We start from the raw sequence: 26,498 nt of genomic DNA, 5'->3' as shown, positions 1-26,498 counted from the left end.
TGCTCTGATAGTCCGTACACAAGTAACCTCGTGACAGATGAATTCTGCAACCAATAATATAGAACAGCTGTCCTGAAAATGAAACCCACCTGGAAAATCATAATAGGAGTTTCACAAAGTTCTCAAAATTTCATCTTATACAAAATTAATCTAAAACAATAATACATTAATGATATGACAGAGGTTTGTATACATTCTGGTGATTTAGTCATGAAATGAGTGATAAAATTCATAAGAATCTTGAAATTATGCTGCGGTGTGTGTGTGTGTGTTTATGCACCCACACTCACTAGTAAAACTGATCATAAGTGCTGGATAATAATATAAGTTTTTGGCAGCACAAGTCAAATAATTTCCCCTCTGATCTCAGGATGTCAACAATGGTTCCGAATCTCAACTATGCTCCCTTTATGTGTGTCACACTATAGCTCTCCTTCAACACAGAAATGTTTCGTTGAACTCAATTTGTAACTGGCATGCTACACCTAAGCCAACAATCTCTTCATCAAAGATAGCTGAAAACAAAACTGAGAGAAACATCTTGTGGTTTTACAAAATGTATTTACATAAAATATATATTTAAAAAAAAGAGTTTGGGTTATTATGAGAGAAGTCATTTATGGTGTGTGACATTTAAAAGGGCTTATTGTGCTTGTCAGCTTCACACATTACCTACACTTATCTCCAGATGAAACCCCACTGAAAAAGGCTTTATCAGACTAGCTTGGCTTGTCTTGATTTAGAAAGGTTTTCTACATTCACTCTGCATCTCTCTACCTAAACAACATTTAAGCAAACAGACGTGGATGACAAATGGAATTCTGCAACAAGATGGATTGCCCCCCTAGGGAAGAAATTATGGGAGGCTAGAAAGTCAGTAATCCTGAGGTTATTATATATGGAACAGGACAACCGAATATGCATCTGGACAGCAGATTACAAAACTGCCTTTGGGACAGACATGTTTGTGAAATAACAGGACATTGTTTTACCTAAAATTGTCTAAAGCAGTGACAGAGAGGAGGGCAACTAAATACTTGGACTGATGTATTAAATTTGGGGAGATGGATAGCACAGTGGTTTGAGCATTGGCCTGCTAAACCCAGGGTCATGAGTTCAGCCCTTGAGGGGGCCACTTAGGGATCTAGGGCAAAAATTAGTACTTGGTTCTGCTAATAAAGGCAGGGGGCTGGACTCAATGACCTTCCAGTTCTATGAGATAAGTATATCTCCATATACTATTATTATTTAAATCAATTATTTCCCTGAATCCTGTTTCAAAGAGCTGCATATATTCTGTTTTGAAAACAGCAAAATAAAATTGCAGTAGACAATGTGGTGAATCAGAAACCTATGGCTGTATCTCTTCCCCTCCCTCCCCCCCCCCAAAAAGGTAGATCATATGATGTAAGCTTGACCAATGTATTCAATGCCATTGAACAGTGCCACTCTTTCTATACCCTCATTATATTGTGAAAATTCCTCGCCATCAGTAATACCAGCTGATATGTGCATGGCCCATCAACCCCAGTGCTTGTCAGTCAACTCTACAACCAACCAATCCTGCAACCTGATATCTGCAGCCAGAGTCCTTTGCCTGCACACAGAGAGACCCCTGGGGCTTTGTGCAGGTGCAGGCACTTTCCCATGCATTACATCGCAAGGTTGGGGCCTAAAACTATCCTTGCTGCCTAAATTTACTGCCCATGTGTTTATGTTCAGTTCTAATGAAGATTTAAAAGTAAAGGTCAAATCAAATTGCATGTTGTTACTGCTACGTAGAATTGCATTGCTTATAACCTGGTTTGCAGAGGAAGAGAATCAAAGCGAAGACTGTATACATATACCCCAAACCACCACATTGTTTTGGTACCATGGAATTGTACCAGGGCTAATCCCTTGAAATCAAGGGCAGGCACCTGAGAATGCAAAAGGACTCAAGGAAAACAAACATAACAGCAGAGGCAATCGTTGGGCCTGGCTAACGAACAACTACAGCATCAGTGGAACCTGAAAGTGACTGTGATTCTAGTCCATGTATGCTACTTTCCTTTAGCACTTAATTGCAACCTCAAACAAAGATCAGAAAGGCTAACGTCTTCTTCGTGCCATTGCTCACTGTGTTTCAATTGGTTTTTTTTTTTTTTAAGTGCTTGTTCCTCATTACTGATGTTTCGGGTACTTCTAGGTGATCTAGTAGATTGTGTACAGCAGTGCCACTACCAGATTGTCTGGGGTTTGTTCTCTTCTCAATGCACAAGGGAGCTCGGCCAGGCAGTGAGATGAGAAACCTCATTCTGTCAGCTTCCCTGTATATTCAGGCTCTGGTTAGAGCTAACCCTTGAAGAAGTATGTGTTTATCAATCGCACACTTCTGGGGTGGGAGAGAAGTCAAGTTAATGCATTCTCTTCTGGTTAGCGGAGGCCCGGCAGGATAGATTGCATGCTTTCTGGAACAGCAGATTGTACGAATCATAGATTTGAAGGCAGAGGAGATCATTGTGACCCTCTAATCTGACCTATACAGCACAGGCCATAGGATTTCATCCAGTGCCTGCTGCACAAAGGCCAGGACTTAATATGCTAATAGATGTGTTAGACTCCCACAGGTGGGCCTCCCCCAGCCCCAATCACTTGTTTTTAAATTAAGGCCTTGAGTTCAGAGGGGCTGACCTCCTGTTCCCACTGAAGTCACTGGGAGTTGGAAGCTGTCAGGGCCAGATTTGTAAAAGTATTTAGGTGTTTAAAGAGGCATGTAGGCTCCTTGTAGGGTTTTAAAAGCCCCCAAAGGCAATGATCTTTACAGGGTCTTTAGGTGCCTAATCACCTTGAAGAATCTGGCCCACAGCACCTCTGCTAGTCAGACTAGGGAGTCAGGGGCTAACTTTAGGCACTCACACTTGAAAATTCTGGCTACACACTTCGTTCACCTTGATTAATCTCACCACCATGCAGAGAATAAATAGTTGCTGTTTTGTCTGAGACACAAACACAGGGCTGAAATGGTTTGGATGGGTCCCATGTAGCTGTTTGACACGCACTAGAATTCTCTGCTGATTCTTCGTTCTAGACTTTGTCATAGTTGACACACAGCAGCTGATTTTCAGAGCACCTCTGTTTATTGCCCAGATTACTTTCACAGCTGGTTGCTAAGGAATAAGCTCGGTTCACTTTCAAGAACCAAAACCACACTTGGCAAAACAGGGTCACTTACACACACACACACACTGAGGGGTTGTGACAATGGATGTCACATCAGGGCTTGTGTGAACAGATGTTCAGAGGTAACTACTGATGGATTTGTCAGTCACCTTTTTTCTCAGAGTTGGTTGGAAGCACCCCTTGGAAACTGGACATGAAAATTCATTCTCCTCCCACAGCCCTGCCCCTCACCCACAGGCAATGATTAGTTATCGTGAGGTTGCTAACGGCTGATTGTATTTTTGATACACATGAAAAGCCATCCAAACGCACTGGTCAGATCCTCTGCCAGCTCCTTTGTAACAACGCATGAAGTAGAAATAATGACAAGAACGTATCAAGGGTTTGTGGCACAGCCAGGTAACAGCCCTCCAGTTACGTTAGCAATGTGACACGCTTCATAGCCTGCATTTACCACCCCATTGTGGTTTTCCAGGAGCTGCAATGTTGGGCCCCGATCCTGCACTGAGAACCACCTGAGCAGGCCCTGGGGGAGTCAGGGGGCTCTGCCTGGGCTCAGGGGTCTGCGGTGGGTTCTCTGTGCAGGAGCAGAGGCCTGGCAAAGCACAAAACACTTGCTCTTGGAGACAAAACAGAGCAGGCTCCATCGGGCAAATGAAAGAGGATGAGGAGAGAGAAAATAAAACTAACCAACCTGGTGGTCAGGCAGTCTCCTCTGAAGGGGTTTTCCTGAGGGCTGCTCTGTGGGGCACAGAGAGAGTCTCCACCTTGGCTGTTGTAAAGGAAATGACACAGACATTCAGCCAGCTGGTACAGAAGATTGACGGGCTAATGGACACAGCCTGGGGGGTTGGATGTGTATGTGACTCCACCCAGCTCCAGGCAGGGAAGATCAGGCCCTGGCCCCAGTGCAGGGATACAGGAGAGGCTGCATGTATCTGCTCCATTGAAAACCAAAGGGGAAAAGACACTAGCAAAAGGAGCTGCTGAAAGCATCGCTGGCAGGCTGGGCAGGTCCTGTTTGCAGCCTGGGTGATGTTTTGTGTTTACTCCCAGCTAGCGCCGAACTGCAGTGCCTGGCCTCCATGCAGCGGAGCATGGTTAGGCGCGGTACCTTCCACAGGGGTTGGGCCACGCACACCTCAGGGAAGCGGCAGAGTGACTCCGGGTGCTAGCTTGGCTGTCTGCTTTGTGTCCAGGACTTGGGACTGCTCAGAGCCGTGCAACTGCCAAGAGAGCTTTGTGCCAGATTAATACTAATTTGGGTTAAACCAACCCCCTGAAATGTACCCAAAGCTCCTGAGAGGGACGGGCATGTTTAACTCTGAACCTCCTGTCACCTCTCCCTAGCTCTCGGGCCCTTGGCTGTGGCAGCTCAAGTCCTTGGATTTAAAGCCCACATGCAGCGAACAGGGGCTTGGGGGCTGTGGAGACAAAGTGTATTTACTGAGGCAGTGAGGCTTTTAGAGCCCTTGAATTTCCCCAGGGCCAGACGCGGATTCCCTTACTCTGAGCAGTACTTAACTCCTCCAGGATTTGCACTGCAACCCATGCTTGCAAGGAAGCGGTCACTCTCAGTAGGTTTAACTACTCCCCTGCCACATGTGCTCACTAAACATCCTACACTGCTACCAGAACCCCTTTACCAGTGACATGCAAACACACCCTGCTGCCTAATCCCTGTTCCCTTTCCTCCGCCTTCTCGTTTTCCCCATTCAGCAGAAGGCTTGGGCGGAGTGACCAGTGGTGCCTCGGTAGACCTGGGTCACATATGCTCGGTCAGCACAGGCAGCAGAAGAGACACGTCTGGGCCTGCCAGCTGCAGCCTGCTATGTGGAGGCTGACTGCAATAGGGAATGCTGTCACGGGCAGCTTTCAGTAGCCACCCACGGCCTCACCTCCCACTACTTCAGCCCATCTGCATTCGGGGAGGAGCAGACCCAGCCTCTCATGCCTTTCCCCACGCTTGCTGTTTTCCGTCTGTGACCTTTCTAGTCTCCTCCTCCTTCAGGGTGGGAAGCACTGAGCTAACCCCAGAAACAAAACTGGAAAATGCTACTGTGGCATAAGAAAGTACCTGTGACACTACAAACTGATCAGGCTGGATTGGACCCAGCTGGTTGGGTGGGGGGAGGGTGAGAGATTCAGAACTAGTTTTCTAATGGAAGGCGTAGTTCAGCCTTCATCACAGAAGAGGCCAGCAGGTTTCCATAATACTGCATTGCAGAGGACAGAGTCATCTGACAGCCCTCCTTTTGTCTGCAGGGATACTGCACAATGTAGTCCTTTATTAAATTCAAAATTTGGAATAAACTTTCCAGCATCCTGGGTCGTCTTACTCCCCTCTTTTCACCTGGGTTTCCAGTAACTCACTAGCCTATCATGTGGCCTTATAAACCGTGTAATCTGGGATTCCCATCAGTAGTCAGCATGGGCTGGGTTTACTAATTAGGACGTGAGCTGGGTTTACTATGGATGGTTTGGACTGGAGTCAGTACAGATAATGATAACCAATTGCTTCATTACTGTACTTTGTGCTGCACTTCCTCCTAATTAATCTTCATGCTATTGCTAGTAAAAACAATTTGTGCAGGGCTTAATTTGTCATGAAAGAGGTGCTGGGGAGCAAGAAGGTTTTTACATTCATAACTGGTGCAGCAAGCCCAGCGGTGGCGGGCTCTGAACTGCCAAGCCCAGCGGTGGCGGGACTCAGCCCTGGCAAAAATTAAGCACAGAGTTTGTGTGAATTGCATTTGTCCTTTCCTGGTGTTTTCCTTCATAATCTTAAACAGCAATAGTATGTTCAGCCTGGTGCTTTCTCTTAGCCAGCCTTTGCTTCTGAGTCATCCTGAAATAATTTAAACTCTCTAGAATACAAAGAAAAAAATCTCTGTATGGCACAAATTTATGCTAGCTGAATTTGCTTCAGCACAAGTAATGTGACCATGCCTCAGTGTCACTCAAAGTCTGATTTGTTTTACCATCCACTAACATATGAATGTTTCTAAGCAGGTGATATTTTCTTAGTGTCCTTGCATACACCTGCTACATTGACAAATCTTGCAAGTACAATGGGAAAACACTAATTTTAAGGAAATGCAAATGCACTCCTTAGAGTCCTTCGGTCCTGGGAAAGGCAAGACATTATTTAATTGTAAAAATAAAAACCTTCCAAAGGGAAAAATGCATCTCTTCCCTCTCTGCTCTGAAAACTGATGCTCCTAAAGGAGTCACTAGAAGATACGCAGCGCTCCACGTGATTTCCTGGTGTGGCAATATGCTACCGGAGGCTCCGAGGAGCCGTAATTAAAGCTGTGCCACTGAACTGAAGGGAAGATTGGGGTGATTTCCCTGCTAGCAATGGAATCACACACACACACACACACACACACACACCCTGGACTCTGCTTATTCAGCCCTGCTAGACTTTATTCCTGGGACATTAAAATCCTTCTGAAGAGCAAATGTTTTGCTCTGGAAATGAACTGGGTGACAAGCTGCCCCACATCCAGAGACACGTACCATCAATATATACTCAGTCTAGATGTGACAAACAAAGTCTCTGCTTTCCAAGCCAGGGGAATGAACCAAAACGAGTCTGCCAAGCAGGGCTGCTCCATCAGTGTGAAAACCAACGAGCTGAGGTCCCAGCCCCTCACCCCTTCTGCGTTAATCCCAGGTTATACAAGCAGCTGCGGGGAGGGGGGGGGGAGAGCCTCTTGTGACCCATTGGCAGCACCTCCCTGTCTCAGAGGGAAAGGCAGAGTCACTGCTGCCGAGCGCGCTGGGAGATCAGTGCAATGATAAACGTGCAGCCAGACAGCTCCTTGCCAATGACATGACTGAAGCGGCCCATGTGCCTTTTTACAGTAGGTGTTTTGAAGACCGAGCCCTCGTAAAATGTGTCCCTGATACACTCATTTCAGACAAACGTATGCAAATAACTGGTGTGTCGGGCTCAACCCTCCCACTTGGGGTCAAACCACATCCCATTATAGAGCTCTTTGAGCAGAGGGGCGGTAGGGGTGTGTGTCGGGTGTAAAGCCTCGTTGGGAAGATTGCAGAGCAGCCATGTGGTGTGGAGGCTGCTGCTAGCTCCCCAGACACAACGGGCTTTCCACTGTTCAGTGCTGCGCATGTGCCGTGAGGAGGAGCATTGGAGCTGCGGATGGAAGTCACAGCCCCCAGGCAGGCCCCCAGGACGATGCATGGGGGCAGACAGGCTCCTACGAACGGGATTCGCTGAGCAGGCAACTCGGTTCATGCCCCATCCCTCAGAGGGAATTAGGTGCCCGACGCTGGGCTGACGATGGTGGGTGTCTCCCTCCACAGGCATGAACCCTCTGCGGGAGCTAGGTACCTATGCCAGGTGATCTCCTTTTCACAGGGAGGTGGGGGTCCCCCTATCGCCACTGGGTAGGACACTCACCTAAGTTATGGACACCCCCCCCCGGCTGATTTGGCACCGAAACATGATCTCCACCTCCCAGGTGAGTGCTGATGGGGTATTCTGGGGCAGGGCTCTCTTACTCTCCTGGTAATGCAGTTCCACTTGGTATTGATCAGTAGATATTCACCGGAGAAGAGACTTGAATGCCCGAACCACCAGGCTACACAGCCATTCTCACTGCCCCTTTGGCTCTGGCCCCACAAGCAGGATAGTGCGTTTAATCTGTGAACCTTGCTGGGGCTCAGGCGTGAGCTAGGGCCAGGCCTGGTTGGCCTTGCGTGTGCCCACGGGCTGAAATTAGAAGCGGTGCGGAGACTTTGCTGGCAGAAACATAGGTGCCGATGTGGCGAAGTTGAGTGGGGTTTCCAAGGACCTAAATTTTGGACATAGGCATGCAATGTGGCCCCTAAATCCTTCTGTGGTTCTAGCCACAAAGCCCTAGCTCTTGGGTGGTTCTGATGGTACCTTCGTTCCTGGTGGGACTGCAGCATAAACAGCTACTTTGATCAACGCAGGCCTCACTGGGGTGGCATAATCCCTGGCCCACCAGTGGGGAACTGCTTTGGGGCCGCGAGGCATGCATTGCCACTGGAGGGCGAGCTGGCTGGTACCACGTGGACAGTTCAAATCATGCCCATATACCCGCTGGCGCATCGGAGTCTGGGAGCTACGGAGGTAGGTGGATTTTATTTCTCTGTGCCAATAACTGCAACTCCCCCATCAGCACGATGCACTTGCACCAACATCACAGGACACGACGACAGGGAGTTGGGTGTGGAGCAACCACCTACGGCCACAGGCTCCATGGGCCGCGTTTCTGGCTCACCGCGACTTCTCGCTGGCAAAGTAGGAGAGGGCCGGGCTTGCCACCTGTCCATCAGCAGGACGGCGTTTGCTAACAGAAGATGAACACACAGTGGAGAGGGGGAGGACCGCGGCTCTGGCCAATGCACTGAGCGGACCAAGCCAATGTCCAGGGAGACCCGGCAGTGCTTGGTGGAGCAGAAATGAGACATCCCGGAGATGGCTGAAGTTTCTGCCCTTTAATTCCCCAGGTGCACTGCAAGCTGTAAGACGTCACGGTGCTTCGCCCGCACACCAGGGACACGCCCATCCCACTGGCTGTTTTAACGAACCGAGGTTGGGTTTTTTAGGTAATTACTATCTATGATTGTCAGGAGTCCACGGTCTGGGCTATGCCCCAGCCTGGCCCCAGTGACCCCTTAGTGGGACAGGCCCCAAGGATCCATACAGTTCACAGGGGCAGGTCCGTGGCACTAGCTATTGCTCTCACGCTCCACGGCACCCTGGAGCAAATCCAGCCAAGCCGGAGGCCTGCAGGGGAGTGTGCTGCCCCTTCGGGGCACAATGCTCCCAGGGAGCAAAAGCAAGGTCACCTGGCTGCAGAACCTGACAATCCTTGGGTTAGCATGGAGAGACCGAGGTTACGCCATAGTCCATCCTGGTCAAACTAGTGCCATGACAGGCCAACCAAGATGTGATGGACTCCATCTCTGGCTCCCTCTCCTCTCCCTGTGTCTCCCCAGGTCCACGCTCCTGAGTCCCTCCAAAAGGGACTAACTCCAGCTCCATTCCCAAGTCCCGCCTGCTGCTACGTGTGCAATGTTCAGTCCTTGGGCGATCTCTGTCTTGCTGGACCCTCTGTTGATTTGGGTCAGTTTCAGCCATTTTTTTTAGTGACTCAATTCATTCCACCAGACAGCGAAGACAGACAGACGGATGTGCACATGGGCACACACACACACACACACCCCCCTCCTGTCTCCTGCACTTTTCCTGGAGCAGTGTTAACCCTTTTCCACCCATTGAGTAGCAATCCAAAGTACAGCGGGAAACTGAGGCATGCCTAGGATTCATCAAATATATTACAGAAAATCACCACTTTGTCACAATGCTACAGTATCAGGGGGTAGCCGTGTTAGTCTGTAGCCACAAAAACAACAAGGGGTCTGGTGGCACCTTAAAGACTAACAGATTTATTTGGGCATGAGCTTTCGTGGGTAAAAAACCTCACTGACTCCATGCATCTGAAGAAGGGGTTTTTTACCCACGAAAGCTTATGCCCAAATAAATCTGTTAGTCTTTAGGGTGCCACCGGACTCCTTGTTGTTTTAATGATACAGTAGAATCTCAGAGTTACAAACACCAGAGTTACGAACTGACCAGTCAACCACACACCTCATTTGGAATCAGAAGTACACAATCAGGCAGCAGCAAAAAAAATAAAAACAAAAAAAGGAAAGACAGTACTGATAAATGTAAACTACGAAAAATATAAAAGGAAAGCAGGATTTTTCTTCTGCATAGTAAAGTTTCAAAGCTGTATTCAGTCAATGTTCAGTTGTAAACCTTTGAAAGAACAACCAGAATGTTTTGTTCAGCGTTACGAATGTTTCAGAGTTCCGAACCACCTCTGTGCAGGAGGTCAGAGCAGATGATCACAGATGGTCCTTCTGGCCTTAGAATCTATGGCCAGGTCGTTATTAGTCAGAAGCTGGGACATGGCTTTTTAAATTGGGTGCTTACTACAGCTGGGCAAACACCTGTCAGGGAAGCTTTTATCTGTCCACGCTTTCTCAGGATGGAATTTCTGGTCAAAACCAGAAAAAAAGATCATAGAGTAGCCAACAGCCTGATGGCCAGGCCACCCACCTGGGATGTGGGAGACTTGCACTCAGGGTCCCTGTTCTATGTTAGGGACTTGAACCTGGGTCTTGCACAACCCAGCAGAGGGCCCTAACCACTAGGCTAGGCTCTGGTGGGCTGCTCACTCTTGTTTCCCCAGAAGAAATTCCAGCAGGTCTCATTTACATTCCACATGGGCATGAAAACACAGTTTGAAGCCTCGACATTGTGCACAAAACAGAATTGTTGTTTTCTGCCCGGCCCTAGTTCTGACACCCCTTGGCGCTCTCTGGCTCCACACACAAAGGCTGACCAGAGAATAATCAAAACCAGCTTGCCTGGATCCATGGCTAATAGTTTTTCCCAGGGCTTCAGACCAGACAGACAGGCATATTTCACCCCCGCCTCCGGCAAATCAAACTATGCTAATACTAAAATCAGAACAGTTAGCAGCATCGGTGCACAGTCTGTCATTACTCAGAAGTGCCCTTAATATCCTTGGACCCAGACAATACACAGAGAGCAAATCAGTCAGAAATAAGCCCAGTGCTTCCTAGCTAGTGCAGGCAACTGTGACCCACAATGCTGGGGAGTCCTGCTTTCCCTGCACAAGGACACACAGTAGCTGAATGCTTCCCAACAAGTGATAACCATTATTTACTAGAAGTTCTGAAATCTGCATGCGCTTCCCCCCTTCCTGAGCGAGGGAGCAGGGGGAGAAAAGTTCCGGTACCTCTGCAGTTCTAGTCTGTCTGATACATTCTCCAGTCCCACCCCAACTGGCACCTGGATCCCTGCCCAGAGCCCCCCTTTAATCCTATAACAGAGGTTCCGAGAGAAGACCCCTGCGCAAGGTTCCCAGGCATATGGCTGGACTGGACTGGACATGGTTTTCCTAAATGCAGTGATTCCAGGATCTGGCCCATGGGGGTCAGAAGAAGAGACAGAGTGGTGAACATTAAAGAAATCCAGGCAATCTGAAGAGCAACCCATGTAAATGAATGGTTAAATGGTAGTTTTTACATGTTTTTATGTTACCAAACTAATACAAATACTGCTGCACTGTATTAAGGGTTTGTTCTGGGGCGCTTGTGACACGTATAAATCATCCAAGCTTTGCTTCTGTGGTTCAGAGTTTCAGCAGCAAAGAGAAAGATACAGCTGAGTGAACACTATTTTGTTCTTTCTTGTGATGCTTTAGCTTCACTTATACACTCATATTACACTTAGTAATAGGCGAGTGAACTAAAACGAAGACGTGTGAATTTAAAGCTTAAATAGGCATCTTTGCTTTTCACTGCTCTTATTTTTATCACAAACTTAAAACGGGAGGGATTTTCTTTTCACATAAAAAGAAAGAAAAAGAGATGATTTTTGTGGTGATGGTGGTTACACAATACAGACCCTGCATCTCTGGGATAGTTATAGTTGCACTGCAGCTGTTCCAGCCTGTTGAATGAGTAAGCAAAGTATTTAGGTCTTCTTAAAAGAAAAAAATTAAAAAATTCCCGAGTGACAAGGCTCCTAACGAACTCCTGACAGTGAGCCAGGAAAACATGAATTTGGACAGTTTGCTGTGTACGTGCTAGTCAATGCACCTGAAAGACGGGAAAGAGTCTTGTGATGTATTGACTAAGGGGGAGATTTTCAAAGTCAGAAATGGCAGACACGCAGCCAGGATTTAAAAAAAAACATGTTATTGTCAATGCAAGTGATGATCTTCGGGATAAATGCATTTTTAACAGGATATTGACTCAATATCCTGTAATAGTTTCCTGTCTTCAACCCCACCTCCACCTCCACCCCAACAATAATTTTATGTAGTACTGTTCCTACCTAATGTGCTTCATCACCAAAGTAACTGTGGATATATCGCATGTACTGAAAAACAGGATTCATGTTACTATACACTGGTATATTTTAATAAAAGTGTCATCAAAACGTGTATACAACTCATTAATCCTCCTATGCACTGATAATTTGCCATACTTCTTTTAAATTAAAGTATATTTTGAGTTAATGCATCAAAGTGGAAAAGGTGTCCTAAAAATGGCAGATTTCTGTATTTTTTTTCAATTCAATACTCAACATATGGCTATATTTTTTTCAAGCTCTTCTTATATAGGAATTGACTAAGCATAAAATAAAAATCACCCTTGACTGAATTCTTAAATACCAAGTTTCATAAAGTGGCAAATTTTAAACAGCTGAGTTAGAAGCATTGTTCATAACGGAGAATCTGCAACAACTTCACATACCTAAGCCATTCGGAGTGCTAATTTTTATTACATATTTATTCAACAAAACACTAATGCTGAAACCCACAACCATCTTACTGTGAAAACTCAGAGCAAGTGACCATTACCATACCCTGAGCAGCTGCTCACCATTGCCCTCGTATTTTATATTTCATGCACTAGTGATCCACTGAACAAAAAGAATAACCTTTTGCTAGTCAAATGGGATTTAGTTGTGACAGCGACAGCGAAAGAAAAGAAAGTCTCTAACAAAAAAAATAAATAAATGAACCTCTATAGAAGATCTGTTCTCAAAGCCTTGGCATTTTGTGGGTGAACGGTGTGTTTTCTAATGAGTAAGAGCGAAATCAGTGAAAATGCTCCCAAAGAAAAACAGAAAGAGAATCTAATGTGCTTTCTAACCATGGGGGGATCCATTCTGTCCTGATGAGTCATCAATGGAAGACAAACAGACGAAGCCTGCTTCCCACAGAATATTTCCGTACTCATTTCCAAAGCTCCTTTATAACACGTCCTCAGCAAATCTGTTGATAGAGAGGGCTGCTACTTCTCCTGCCCACCTGCTAGGCTGCTTCCTGCATCCCACTCAAGTCCATTTGCTAAGCTATGGGGGTGAGAGGGAGAAAGGTGGTCACGCTCACAAATTCTGCTGACACAAATCTCGTGGAATAGATTTTCCTTAGCACCACTTGGAAAGCCCACAACTGTATTTCAATAATTATTATTCTCACATTTGTACAGCAGTATAAAAAGCCTAAAATTGCCACACTGGATCTGTTGGAAGAGGATTTTAAATTATGAATGTGGATAACGCTCTGTCGGAAGTAGTGGGTGGGGCCTGTTTCTCTGCTTTTAAATAATCGATAGACGTAAGCATAAGACAGTTGTCTACATGTTTATAGAACGGTCGTGGCCAGAGGCCTCAACTGAGATCAGGGCCCCATGGGGCTCGGTGTTGAACATAACACAGGGAGAGAGTGTCCCTGCCCCAAAGGGGTTGCAATATGAATAGATAAAACAAGAAGGTCGGTGAAAGGGAGAGAGGAAGTGATTTGGCCAAAGTCACATGGGGAGCGGCAGCAAAGCCGGATTTCCTGTGACCCAGCCGGGACCTGCACCGCTAGCCAGCTCTCTTTGCTTTCTTTATGTACCGGGGATTGATAACAATGTAACTTTTCCTCAGCTTTTCTAACAGTGATGGGCCACGAAAGGGAAGGTACGTTTACACTAGCATGTGTTTCCATGTGTTCCTACTCCCACCGTTCAGCCTGGCCCAGCAGGGCAAGCAAAGCTCCTGCTCTCATGTGAAAACAGAACGAGGCCGTTATTGTGAGGCTTGCAGGACTTACTCATTTTTGTGAACCTTATGTAACCGTCACAAATTAAATGAAAACAGCTCAAAAAGCCACTGTGCCTGAGCATGAACTTCAGCTGTTGTGCAACGCGGCTCAATAGGCCTGGGGCTGATTGATAACAGCCGGGGTGAGGAGCGCATCATTTCACACACTCCGTCCTTGCACCCTCGGCTTAGCGGGCTTGTCGGCGTGCTGCAGAACAGATGACTGGGCTTGTGAGGAGTCCTCTGGGATCCAGCCGTTCTCCATCGCCTCCCAGCAAGGGTTCTCCATCAGGGCCTTTCTCCCGCTTAGCTGTGGGGCTGGACCATGCCCATTCCAGCTCCTGTCTTGAAGGAGGCCACTCAGGGAGGATCCCCTCCTCCATGGACTGTGTGTGCTGATTTCACAGCCCCCTTAGACTCGCAGAGGGAGGGCTCCAGACAAGCTCCAGGGTATGGTCCTGCCACTAGGCAGCGGGGTCAGTGTCAGAGGGGCTTGGATTTAAAAACACTTGTGTGTGTTTCTCTGAGGTTTACAGCCATGCTGAGGCTGGAAAACAGGTGAAGCGCCTGGCTTCCATGCTGCTGCCACTCGGGAGGACACCCAGCTATCCAGATTCAGACTGACTGCTCGCCCCACAGAACCAGACTGCACTGTCCTGGTGGCTTGATCCCCCTAGAGGGCACTGAGCTATTCTAGGACATGGAACCCTGGACTCTAGCACCAGAGGCCTATGGAACATGGAGTATCAAGCACTGTGGGCAACACCCACAGCTTGGGGGCCGTTTTCTGGTAAATATTTTCAAGCCTGTGGGAGCCCCAGCCCGGCAGCCCCAGCGCCTCCCACGCAGAAAGCCTGAGCCCCAGCATGCCCCCCTCCCCCTGTGGGAATAAAGCCCGGAGCCCCCAGCACGCCCCCAAAGCTAAAGCCCCAAGACCCCCAGACCAGCGGAGCTCTGGGAAATAAGCTCTGAGAATTTAAACCCTGGTGACACCCAACTAGCAGCTACGGACTTTTTACAATATTCAGTCACAATGGGCCCGATCCTGAGGTCCCTTCCTTGGGGCCATGCACTGGGGGATGGGATCGATACCAGGAATTGGCGAGTGCAGATGATTCCCACACCACCCTCCCGTGCAAAAGGGGGAACCAGCAGCCCGGCTGTGACTCAGGCAAACGCCCATTGAGGGCAAGGAGAATTTGCCTGCGTGACCACAGAGCAAGGCCCTCGGCTTTAGCTTTCTTTGTTTTAGACAATGTCATCTCCTAGTAGCAGCAGTTCCTTCTCCTAGATCATTGCTAGGAAAAATATTGCGGGGCGGGAGGTATGGCAGTTATCTCCCACTGAATTAGCTATTCATTGTTCATGTAACAGAAACACGAGGAAGGAAACGGATTGAGCCTGGCTTTTCTTCTGAACAATATGATCTATAAGTAAAATAAAGTGACTTAATTTTAGATACAAATGGCTCCCCTAGAGCCAAAGCTCCCTCAGTACAAGCTGAGCTGCCGTTGATAAGAGGGTTCGTCCTCGGTTAATATTCTGAGAGCTAACAAACAGTTAATCTAAAGAGCTAACACTTCGAAACAGATTGCTGCTCCATTTCCTTATTAATAACACCCCCTACAGACAGCTGGCAGAATTGTTCCTAATAACTCAAAGCCACGTCTGTTATTAGCACAGACTGTACAGCACTGGAAAAAAAATAATGTTCAAAAACAACACTACACTGCATTTTCTAGCTTCCTGTTTGTTAATATTTTTATCAATATTATAAATATCAGTCCTATATGTTCACTCCCTTCAGACCCTAAAGGAATACAGACTTACACCTGCTTTCTATTGATATAATTCCACTGATTAAAATATTCACAGCTGCACTCCAGGTTCAAAGAGGGGAGTGAGGAAATGGAAGGGAAAGAGTTGCTGTTGCAAAATGAAGGCACAAAACAGGTACCAAACAAAATCCATCTGCTTGTGTGCATCTCTTCTGCTGAAAGTCCCTAGTAGGAAACTTGACAGTCACCTTTGCACAGCGTAAGCATTAATGAAGCAATGCACAGAACAAACTTTGACTGGCTCTACATCCAACAAAAATACCTTTCCTTCATGAGCCCTCTAGAAAAACCATTTAATCTGTCTGAAAGTCTTTCCCAAACAATCGGCCAGGCTCTCCTTAGCTTTTCCACTCAGAGGGCGCTGTTAAGAGGTGTGGATGCACATAGCAACGTAAGGACAGCCAAACCTCAAACTATGTCATCTGCATGTGTTCAGTTATGTGCTCCACCCAAACCCCACTCGCCTGAGCTCAGATGTATCTCATCAGACCCACTGGAGCACTCGTGGGAGGGCCATAACAGTCATGGGCCTCTAGCCTCATGTTGGGCTACAACATGGATACAACGTCAACCTTCCAGTGATGGGGCTACCAGCTAAGGCACCAGCTAATACCATGATGGGCCTGGCCTTAGGCCTCTTTGCACTCGAACTTGTGATGAAGCAAGCTCTTGGACTCATCCCTCTGCTAAAATCACCATTGCCTTCAAATTGCCCACTCTGCTAGACTCACGGCCAGAAGCACAGCTTCCCAGGCAAGAGACCTTCCCCACAATGGCTCACCATGCCATTCAGCAGGGGAAAAGGCCGCTGCTGAAAATAAACTTAACAGTGCGCCTTCAAATCAAAGAGGGCATTCGACTGTGTTACAATAAGCACGAAGGGGCAAGAGTGTCACAAAACCAGCAGCAGTGCCAAAAACACTTGTTCATTGACAGCATGTAGACACGGACCCATTGGCTTCAGTGGGAATTGGATCAGACACTAGACTGTATCTGCGGTTAGAAATTTGAGGAGCAGCAGATCGGCAGATGACCTGTAACAACTGGATCCATATGTAAATATACAATATGTAAAGACCAGTTATCTTTATTTTAATCACCTTGTCATGTGTTATATGCAAAAAGATTTTTCTAATCCCAGTCCCATATACTGTGTCTGAATGATACATTTGATATATCTGTGATGATAGGCGAGATTTTTGAATAGGTCAGAAATCATATAAATCATTTACCCACAGTGCTTTTTCCATTTTAAGCACTAAAGGGTGGCAGCTGCAACTTCACAGTTAAGATCTTATCTAACTTCACCGCTGATAGCAAATCTTTAACTCTGCCACTCCATAAAATCCAAACCCATCTCCTCTCTTTGAAATTTCTCATATGTGGCCCCTGTCCGAGCACACTTTTTGAGGGGAGAGTGGGAATGTGGGTGTGTATGTGTTGAGCTTAGCAGGATAAGGTATTTCAGGGATATAAGAACTGAAAATAAAAAAAATATATTTTTTTCATTTTCTAAAGAATTTTTCTTTTCATTTCTCTGCAAAATGGCTTGGTTCAGAAATTGCACATTTATTTGTCCTCAGTAAGAACTAGTTGCCTTAAATGCTTGTTCAACACAGACAATGCTGAGGAAAGTCCTAATTGAATTAATTAGTGAATTTATTTAATTAAATTGGAGGGTTTAAAAAAAAAAGTTACATAAGTACAAATAAAATTAGGAAATACTAAACTTTATAATGTCCAAACTAATCTTCTGCATTTTTCCAAAACAAGCTAAAATTTATTAGCAGGCAATACCTTGTTTCAAACCTCAAATGGGAAAAATATTCAGCCAAGATAGCCCTGTATGAGATAAAACGAATGAAAACGGGGTCTATGATAGAAAATGAAACACTGGCACAAGGTGGTACAAATGTAATGCCACAAATCAATATAGTTATTCGGCGTTCTATCCCAAGCTTGTCCCTTAATATTAAGACAGAATCAAGGGGACAATAAATTGGAGTTTAATATTTTCAAACTACAATGGTTTCACAGCAAGCAGACTGAAATGGGAAGACAATAATCCCTCAGCTCGTGTAGTGAAACTGAAGCTTGCCAAACATTATGATTCTAAAATTGTTCATAGTTTAACATTTCAGAATTATTCACTGTCAAAGGCATGGTACAGAACTGCGTGTTGGCTGCTAGGCTCTCTCTACGTTCGGGTTAGCACTGCCACGCCTTTGCTGAATCATGTGTATTGTCAGTGTTATTTTATTACCAGTGATAATGAAAGTAACAAAAGTGATCTTCAGGGTTGCAAAATTGTACAATTCGCTTTACTGTCATGCTTTGGGAATTCCTTTTTTTACGTGGGGTGAGTGACTGTGCTACAAATGGCATGTGAAAGTTAGTTACCTTTGTCCCCTATTTAAATGTACAGTAAAAAGTAAGAAGAGAGATCTCTATATATTTTGACTTCTATACAAGTTGCTGATGGAGCAGTGCAACGTGGCTGCAACTCAGCAGAAGTGGGAAGAGCAGTGTGGCCCACTAAACAGAGATCTTAGGGCTATAAAACCCTCGTAGCAGCAGCTTAGGAGCAGAGCACCAGTACAGGCTGAAGTTGTAAAAAAAAGCTGACTAAAAAAAAAAAAAAAAAAGATTTGTGCCACTTTGGGAGGCCTGGATATTTTTGCCTCTCACTGGGTGTTAATAATTTTACTGAAGGCATTTATTTCTGTTTGGGCTGTGTCCTTTATTTTAACAAGTCAGTCCAGCTCTTTAGCCTTTGATAACCACCAGTGACAAAATGGCACTTTCATTGTCCTCTTCCAACCATTTCTTTTCTTTTAAAAACAACATCCTATTGTTCTAGTAACAGTCTTCATGTTTCTGAAACACAGAGCAGCAGAGTGTGATAAATTCCAGGTTTACATTAGCAAAAAAATTGCTAATGATCACAAACACTACTTGGTTAAATTTGAAAACAGATAAATTCAAAGCTGGGATTGAGGTCTATTAAAATTCCTAAACCTCAAAAAATAAAATCTATTTGTTATCTCTTTAATATATATGACTAATTGATTTCTACATTGTGTCTTATAAATATAGTCAATTCTAATACCTGCATTTTGCAAACAAATCATTCAAAGAAGTGCAACAACCTCAATAAAAATACATGCCTTTTTCTAAGATTAAACATTGCAAAAGAAACTAATTTATTTTGTGCTCTTCATGAACTTTCCTGTTTTGAGATTCAGTTAAAGACCCGACCAAGACTCATAGGAGATGATCTTCTTGGACAGAAATCCTAAGTTATACCTTGATACACACTGTTCAGTGGCATCTATAAAATATATACGTATCATAAAGGAAACACAAGTAGAAAAAACCACGAGGTATTGAAGAATTGCTTTGGTTCACTTTTCACTTTGCTCAGCATCAATCCTCCTAAAATACCATTCATAAAGAAAAGAGGATCAACCGTTAATGTAAAGTAGGGACAAACGTATGGTGTGCAGTATTAAACAATAAGATTCTTATTTTTACAGAGTTGTCCCCTGTGGATAGAAGGCTCACAGGTGGGTAATCTATAATAAGAACTACGTGCACATACTTCCTGAAGTTTTACAGAAATCTTAATATGTTTAGGATTTCTTCCAGTGAATCCTGATAAACTAAAGCTGCAAAGGACAAAAGATATACTAATCTTCCTCGGCACTACAGATTTATACCACACACACAAACTCAGAAGCAAAACTTCGGTGACTTAGAAATTGGCCTCTGTGTGTTCCTTGTGCTCAGTCTGCCCACTCCAGAGGCAGCCTTTACAATTCACAAGCAATGCCCCTGATCGTATAGTGAACATAGGAAATAAAAAGGGGTAACACTGATTCTCACATGCAGGGCTCTACAAACATTTTAACTGGTTAAATATCAAGAAGCAGGTGACATCCTGGTGACATTTCATCAGTAGTAATGATTTTACCTAATTTTAAATGTGTGCAACTATGTCATGCCACAGAGAGTAAGATCACTTGTGAAACAGGTCCAGCTATTCATAAAGAGAGGATGATATGCATCTTTCACAGCAAGAAACCAAATAGGATTCAACCATCAGAACCTCTAAATGCCCTGGTTTCATGCTGTGTGCACTTCTACCTCTTCTGACTGGCCTTCCAGCTGGCTGCCTGGTTTGTGGGCAGCTGATTAAGACAATGCGTTGGTGGGGGTGCTGTATGGAACTCGGCTTTGACGTTAGGAGATAAGTCCCCACCCACATAGCATTAGTTTCAGTTTCTACATGCAGAAGACATAATTGTGTAAATTCTCCCCCCTTTGCCTTCTCTCTCATTTTTTCTATAGCTCAAAAGTACAGTTAATGCACAAGTTAATCTGTAGTGAATTTGCACTTTGTTTAATCTCATATTAACGTCTCCAGCATTTTTTAACATTTTCCTTTACTGAGATCAGTAGCTGATATTTTGTTTACAACGTCTGAAGTGCTAAATGCAAACATGGGTGTCATTCTCTATTCACAGTACCAATCCCTGGAGGGTAATGTTTGCTGGCCAGAGGTCTACACTTATTTTATATAAAGGACATTCGATACAAGTGCCAGAGACTCCATATCCGTGGGATGGGGAAAGCCAAACGATGGATGTTGAGTAAGAAACCTCTCTCAGAAAGAAAAATGTAACCCGGTATCCTAAAGTCAGACAAGTTAGAGATGTAAAGTACCTTTTTGCTCATCCAGTCCTGTTTTGTGGCAATGCAAGATTGCACCCTGTAGTGCATTTGTTAATACTTTCCTCCTTGGTGTTTAAACCCCTCAAACACTTGCAGACTTATTACAAATTCCCTGCCCCTTTGGCTCCTACACAAACCTTTATTAAGCAACCATCTGCCTTAAGCAATTGCCTCCAGATATCCCATCACACTTTACAGGGTTAAATTACCTGTTTTAGCAGCCCATGGGTGAAATCCCAGCCCCATGGAGGTCAATGGCAGCACTGCAAGGAGGCCCCAGGATTTTCCCGAAAGTAGCTGTGAAGCTGTTGTCAGGGAATTTCCTTTTTAATTTAGAAAAGGGAAATTAAAACTTCTTAAAGTGTTTGTTTTCTTTCTAAGTTACTTCTTTCAAAAAAAGTTACTTTACAAAAGAAGGAAGAGGGTTTTTTAGTTTTTTAACCCACAGCCTCATGCAGCCAGCTGGAAGGCCAGTCAGAAGAGGTAGAAGTGCACACAGCATGAAGCAGGATAAGCTTGAACCTCTCTGAAATTTGGGCAAAAATGACGAAACTGAAAACAAATCATCAAGCCATGTAGAAATAGCAGCTGTTGGCTGGCGGTAGGAAGCAGCATCTAGTGCAAACCCCCCAGCAGGCAAAAGAACCTACCAGGACAAGGGAGCATCCAGACATTTTGTCAGGAGCTCTGTTTCTGCTGTTTAGAAGTTCCATGGCCACTGGGGTCCCATTCCTCTGGAATTTATAATCTCTGCAGCAGTCCAAGTACCTGGTGACTCTTTGGCCCCTGCAGAGTTTGTTAGCTCCACAAAAACTCGGGTGTCTGGCAGGTCTCAGAACTCTACCAGGGGACCAGAATCACTCTCCAAGGCACTAGTTATCATTTAAGGAAAACGAATTAAACAAAGGTGCCATTTTTAAACTCAGCCATTTTCTGAGCTACGACATTACAAAACATCATTGTAAATCTTCAGCTCTGGAAAACCTCTACAGTTTCCAATTCTCCGATCGCCACCATGCCTTGTCCAGACACCTCAAAAGAACTCCCCTTTGTTGGAGAGCATGCGCACAGCATCTCAGATGGAAAGCAGGTTTTAGACCAACTCCGGCTTTATGGAGAATGAGTCACAACATTCAGTGTAACGTCACTCTTGTTGTGGCTCACTTTCCATTATAAGCGTATAACTAACACAAGCTTTCTCTCCAACTTAGAGAACCAGCTGAAAATAGCCTAAGCTTTGCTAATAGCTACCGATTCATTCTCAGACTTTGATTGCCTGAACCCGCTATAATCTAGTTTCCCAAAGCACAAGTCTGCACATAAAATAACTCATGATTACTACTGCATTCACGTCTAATGTGGCCGTCACTGCAGCTCGTGGGCACTCAAAACAAAATGAGAAAACAGAGCAGGAAGCGTGTGTTTCTCAAGCGTTGCGCTTGTCACCCTCCATTCATCACCAACAACATTCTCGCTGCTGAGCGGTTGGTTGCCTCTGAGACCAATGGGAGTGTTTTCTCGTCGACTTCCAAGGAAAAAGAGCTTGCCTGCAATATTTTTGTGTTGATGCCCAGTATCGTTTCCCCATCTTAGCCTCCACGATATTGGTGCCTGAGAAGTCCAAACCAACTCTACCTACTGGCATGCCTCCTTTTTAATAACAAACATTGTTCACATGATGACTTAGGGCTCTGATAGAAAGATTCCTCTAGACTTTAATGGGCTTCGGATCAGGCCCCATATAAAAAGGAAAGGTATTGTGAAGCCAGCAAAACTACATTGTGTGCATATTTTAATAACCGGGGGCAGAGGGTGGAGGTGATGGATTTTCAGTTTAATTTAAAACACAACAAAGAAAAGAATTCCGGATCGCACTGGGGTGACCAGACCATTTTGACTGTATTTTCACCAGTTCTGAGCGATCGGGCTTTCTCTCACTTATAGCAAACATGTGCATTTTTTTTCTGGCTATACTTTAGTGACGTGATTCTTATGTTTGGAGCCACAACTGTCGCTCATTTCATGAGTGGAATGGAACAGAGGTTTGTGTGGGTGGAGAGTTGTTAGACTCAGGAGCGGTCTGAATTTCCCAGCTTGACACGAGAGTTGTCTGCATTGCCCTACGGTCCCTGTCTCGGATACCAGAGCAGCACAGGAGGGAGGGAGAAGGCTACCTGCCGTTGGGACCAAAGACTGAGAGCGAGGCAGGAAGTTGGGCATCAAAAATCCAAGTCCCTGCTAATAATCTCTCTTTCACATCCTGAAACTAAAACTTCCCAAGACCTTGTACCGAGATCCTGAAAACAAAGAAAACCACCATTAAAACTAAAACCAGGGGGGCTGGGACAATTTTTATAGTGGGGGTGCTGATGATGGAAACCACATATTTGGCATTATTACTACTTCAAGCCAGGGGGTATGGCAGCCCCCTGACCCCCCTAGTTCCATCAGCACTGACTAAAACCAGGAAGATTATGTAAAAATATTGTTAAAAAGTGGATTGGCAGTTTAATTTTTAGAAATGTTTCGTTTTCTGGAAGGGCCTTTTGTCTGTTAGACAGCATGTGAGCGAGCCCAGCAGGCCGGGGCTTTGCCATCTCCCTGCCACCGGCCGGCTCTACTCTCTCTGGCTGGGATAGCGAGTCTTTGCCAGTGATATTGGATGTTGCTCTGAGTCTCAGAGAGCTTGGCCCAGGGATTGTCCCTGCCCACGGTGCTCCAGAAACACCCCCACTGCAAAGGCCTGTACATACGCAGGCTATCGAAGCCACCATCTCAGCAGAGGAAAGCGCTTTTCAGACAGCACAGCCAAGCTGAAATTTGGTCTATGCCTGCTGGTTAGTCGCGCAGCCAAGTGGATGAGAGTTTCTTCTGTTATGGGCAGGTTTTATCTTGGCAATGCAGGAACTGACCTCCTAGAACAGCTGCTGGGCTCCTGGTTAGTTTGAAATAATTCCCCAGTTTTAACCAGGAATGTTGCTGTAACCTTAACTAAACTGTCACAAGGGAAACTTTGTCATGGAGACCCCTCAGAAACCCACAAGCTTCCCCATTTTGTGAGTGGCTGCTCCACCCTTTCTTAGACAGCAGTGGAAGGCCAGGAATCAGGATTTCTGGGGTCTGTCACTGGCTCTGGGAAGGGAGCGTTCTCTGCTGGCTAAAGCAGTGGCTAGGCATGCACGTGGATTTGCTACACTTATTTCAAAAGGTAGCACGGCTGAGTGGATGAGATGGTTTGCCATGCTACGGAGTTGGGAGTCTGTTCCCAGCTTGACTTGAAGCAACCTCTCAGTTATTTTATCTGTAAAATGGGGCTGCGGGGTGTGGATGGCTGATTGTCCTTAGGCAGCCTTGGGCAGTACTAAGGGTTATAAAATACACAGATGCATTAACCACCCTCAATGGAAAAGGAAATTCGAACTCTCAGTCTCCTGCTACCCAGCCCTATGCACGTTCCCTTAGGCTACGGGATACTTTATGGGGGAAAGTCTTGGTCTCTGTCCATGAATCAAAAAATAGTTTTGGTTTGGAGTCTGATCTCAGGGTCAGACACTAGATCTCAACATGGGCATTCTAGGGATGTCAGTTTTGTGTGGAGCTTCTTCCCCATTTTTAATCAGGCCCTGTATGAAAAGAGTGTTTTAAGAACATTTAGAATTTTAAAACAGTTCATTTTGGGGGGCCCAAATTCAGGACACCCTTGAACAAATTACCCCAAATTTTTGCCTGAGCCCTGAACGAGCTTGCCAACTTTCAAGCTGTTCTAGCTATCCATGTGAATTTTAAAGCAGCTTAAAAATTGGACTTTAAAGAGAAACCTGTTCCACCTACTTGTAGAACACCAAGAAATCCCTAGTCCAATGAGCAAACCTGTCAATTTTACACAGCTGTACAGTTTAAATCAAGCAGTTAAGAGAAGAGGCATGATAGCACTTGGATGCTTTAATATAATGTGAAAGTTGGAAAGGTCATGCCTGCAAAATTCTGAAAGTAATACAGCATGAACTTCCAATGAATAAATAGCCACAGTGGGTGGAGATGAATCTCAGTTATGGTCAGGACTGTGCTTGGGTGAAAACATGCCTTTCTTACTCAACAGATTTGCTCCGGGTACGTATTCTGAGTCATCGTTGCTTACTCTTTGGGTCAATAGTAAGTTTTTAATTCTCTTCACTGCTGTGAGCCCCCCAGAACCAACAGAGCTCTGGGAGAATTAGCTGCATTCTTGTTTGAGCAAAACTCTAGAAAGAACAGTTGACCAACTTCTAGTTGCAGAATCTGTAGCATTGCGGCATGTAAGCGACCCAGCCGAATCCTCAGATCCCAGGCTGAATTTGTGGCATTGACTGTACAGAGTACAAGCAAACGTTAGGCCAGGTCACTCCGCTCACTCGAGTAATACAAAGGGACCAGATTCTGGCCACAAATGACAGCTCGAGAATTCCAGGCGGAGAGGAAATGCCCTGCTGGCCTAGAGCTGGCTCCTGTGCCAGCCGCCCCCACCAACCTCGACAGAGGTTGTGTGTCCGTGTAGCAGAGCGGCACTCGGCCCTATTGATCCTCCACTGGTTTAGGTTCCCTTCATAACCCAGGGCAAGAGGCACAAGTTAAAGCAGCCCACGCAAAGCAGTTCCCCAAGATCTGGCGAGCTATAACTCACTTCCTGACACTACCATCCCTCCCCTGCACTGAATGGAGCTTGGACATAGGGGGGAATCCAGCCCTTCCTGTTTCCAGAGGGTTTAACGCTTAAAGCCACAGCTATCTCAAACCTGGTGGCAAGGGGCTGACTCAGTCTCTATAAGCGGTAATAAAGTACGGACTACAATATCTGTTAGTATACACTGAATTCTATTTTATGCAGTCAATATTGTAAAGGTGACAACGTTTGTCCACAATGATGTCAAGCTAAGTTCTGTTGCCAAGACATCTCCTCAGATTGTCCACTACCTCACTTTAGATAAAGGTTATAGTCTTCCACACAGAACGCTTGGGGGCAAATGCTTTAAAGGCCATGCCACAAACAAACCAAATCAATGTGGGTTTTTACATTGAGTTGCAAACAGTTGCAAGTCATCCAGTTTTCATATCTCCTGGGCAATCTGACAACGCTGAGACAGCTCCAGCCTGAAACTGCTTAGAAGAGACTCATATTGCATGATCTCAGCATAAATATCAAAGTTGAAACCTAATGGCATCCTCCCAGTGGAATCCTAAATTAATATATACACACACACGCGGCCAGGAATAAAATCCAGCGCTCTAGCTACAGAAATTGTCTTGGTACAAGAGGCAAACAAACTGCTTTCATTAGTAAAACAAACACAGGGGCTAATTCTGTCATAGTCATCTACACCTGGGCGAAGGGCAGCGTGAAACACTCGCCATCAATGAGTGAATTCAAACGAAACGGTAAGCATGATGTAAGGCAGAGGTAGTCAATAGGCGGACCGCAGGCCAAATCCGGAGAGCCGGATGCTTTTGAATGGACCCCAAAATCTTTTTATTTACTTATTATCATTATTATTTTCTCTGGAAACTGGCTATACCTTGACCAAGAAATTTGGACCTTGACCAAAAATAATTGACTACCCCGATGTCAGGGGTGAGAGATTTTCAAGGTCCTGTTTAATAAGACGATTCTAGTTGTCATGCCGGAAGTAAATGAGAAGCCTGAGCCATGTTCAAAGAAGGGATGAGGATATAGCCAACGAGCTAGTGTCTGCTATACTATAATTGACTGGATTGAGTGGTAGCTAGCAACCCAGCCTGAGAGCCAGAGCTAGACTTGTCCTTTTTGAAACGATTCTCTCACTGACGAGCTGCAGAGGGATCGGCACTTGCCTACACGTAGCTGTACGCGTGTGGCACATGGGTGTCGGAGCCTGTCCTTTGGGGGGAATCCCCCACCCATTGCTTTAGAGAAAAGAAGAGTGAGCGAGCTGTTTGTGACAGCGATCGCTCACCTTCTCAGTGACACGCCCAGCGCTCAGGGACTCTCACTCCCTCAGCCATCATTGTCAGGCACCCGGTGCCCATCTGCACAACGGCACGCCGGGTTGCTTGAATGA

At 45.5% G+C, this 26,498-nt stretch overlaps 2 long non-coding RNA genes across 4 annotated transcripts in view; both read right to left on the bottom strand.

The window, feature by feature from the left end:
- The window catches only part of LOC135982585 (uncharacterized), a 34,283-nt gene extending 24,706 nt beyond the window's left edge, over nt 1-9,577 (bottom strand). The window contains exons 1-2 of the long non-coding RNA XR_010600006.1: nt 5,061-9,577; nt 3,857-3,934 (exon numbers count right to left, since the gene is read on the bottom strand). This is a non-coding gene — a long non-coding RNA (uncharacterized LOC135982585). The remainder of the gene's footprint in view (nt 1-3,856; nt 3,935-5,060) is intronic.
- Nucleotides 1-26,498, bottom strand: part of LOC112059388 (uncharacterized) — a 166,003-nt gene that overhangs the window by 119,337 nt on the left and 20,168 nt on the right. The window lies entirely within an intron of this gene.

Source organism: Chrysemys picta, chromosome 3 (assembly GCF_011386835.1).
Source record: "Chrysemys picta bellii isolate R12L10 chromosome 3, ASM1138683v2, whole genome shotgun sequence".
Classification (NCBI taxonomy): domain Eukaryota; kingdom Metazoa; phylum Chordata; order Testudines; family Emydidae; genus Chrysemys; species Chrysemys picta.
The sequence above is the reverse complement of the archived record's forward strand: the minus strand, read 5'-3'. Positions and strand labels throughout refer to the sequence as shown.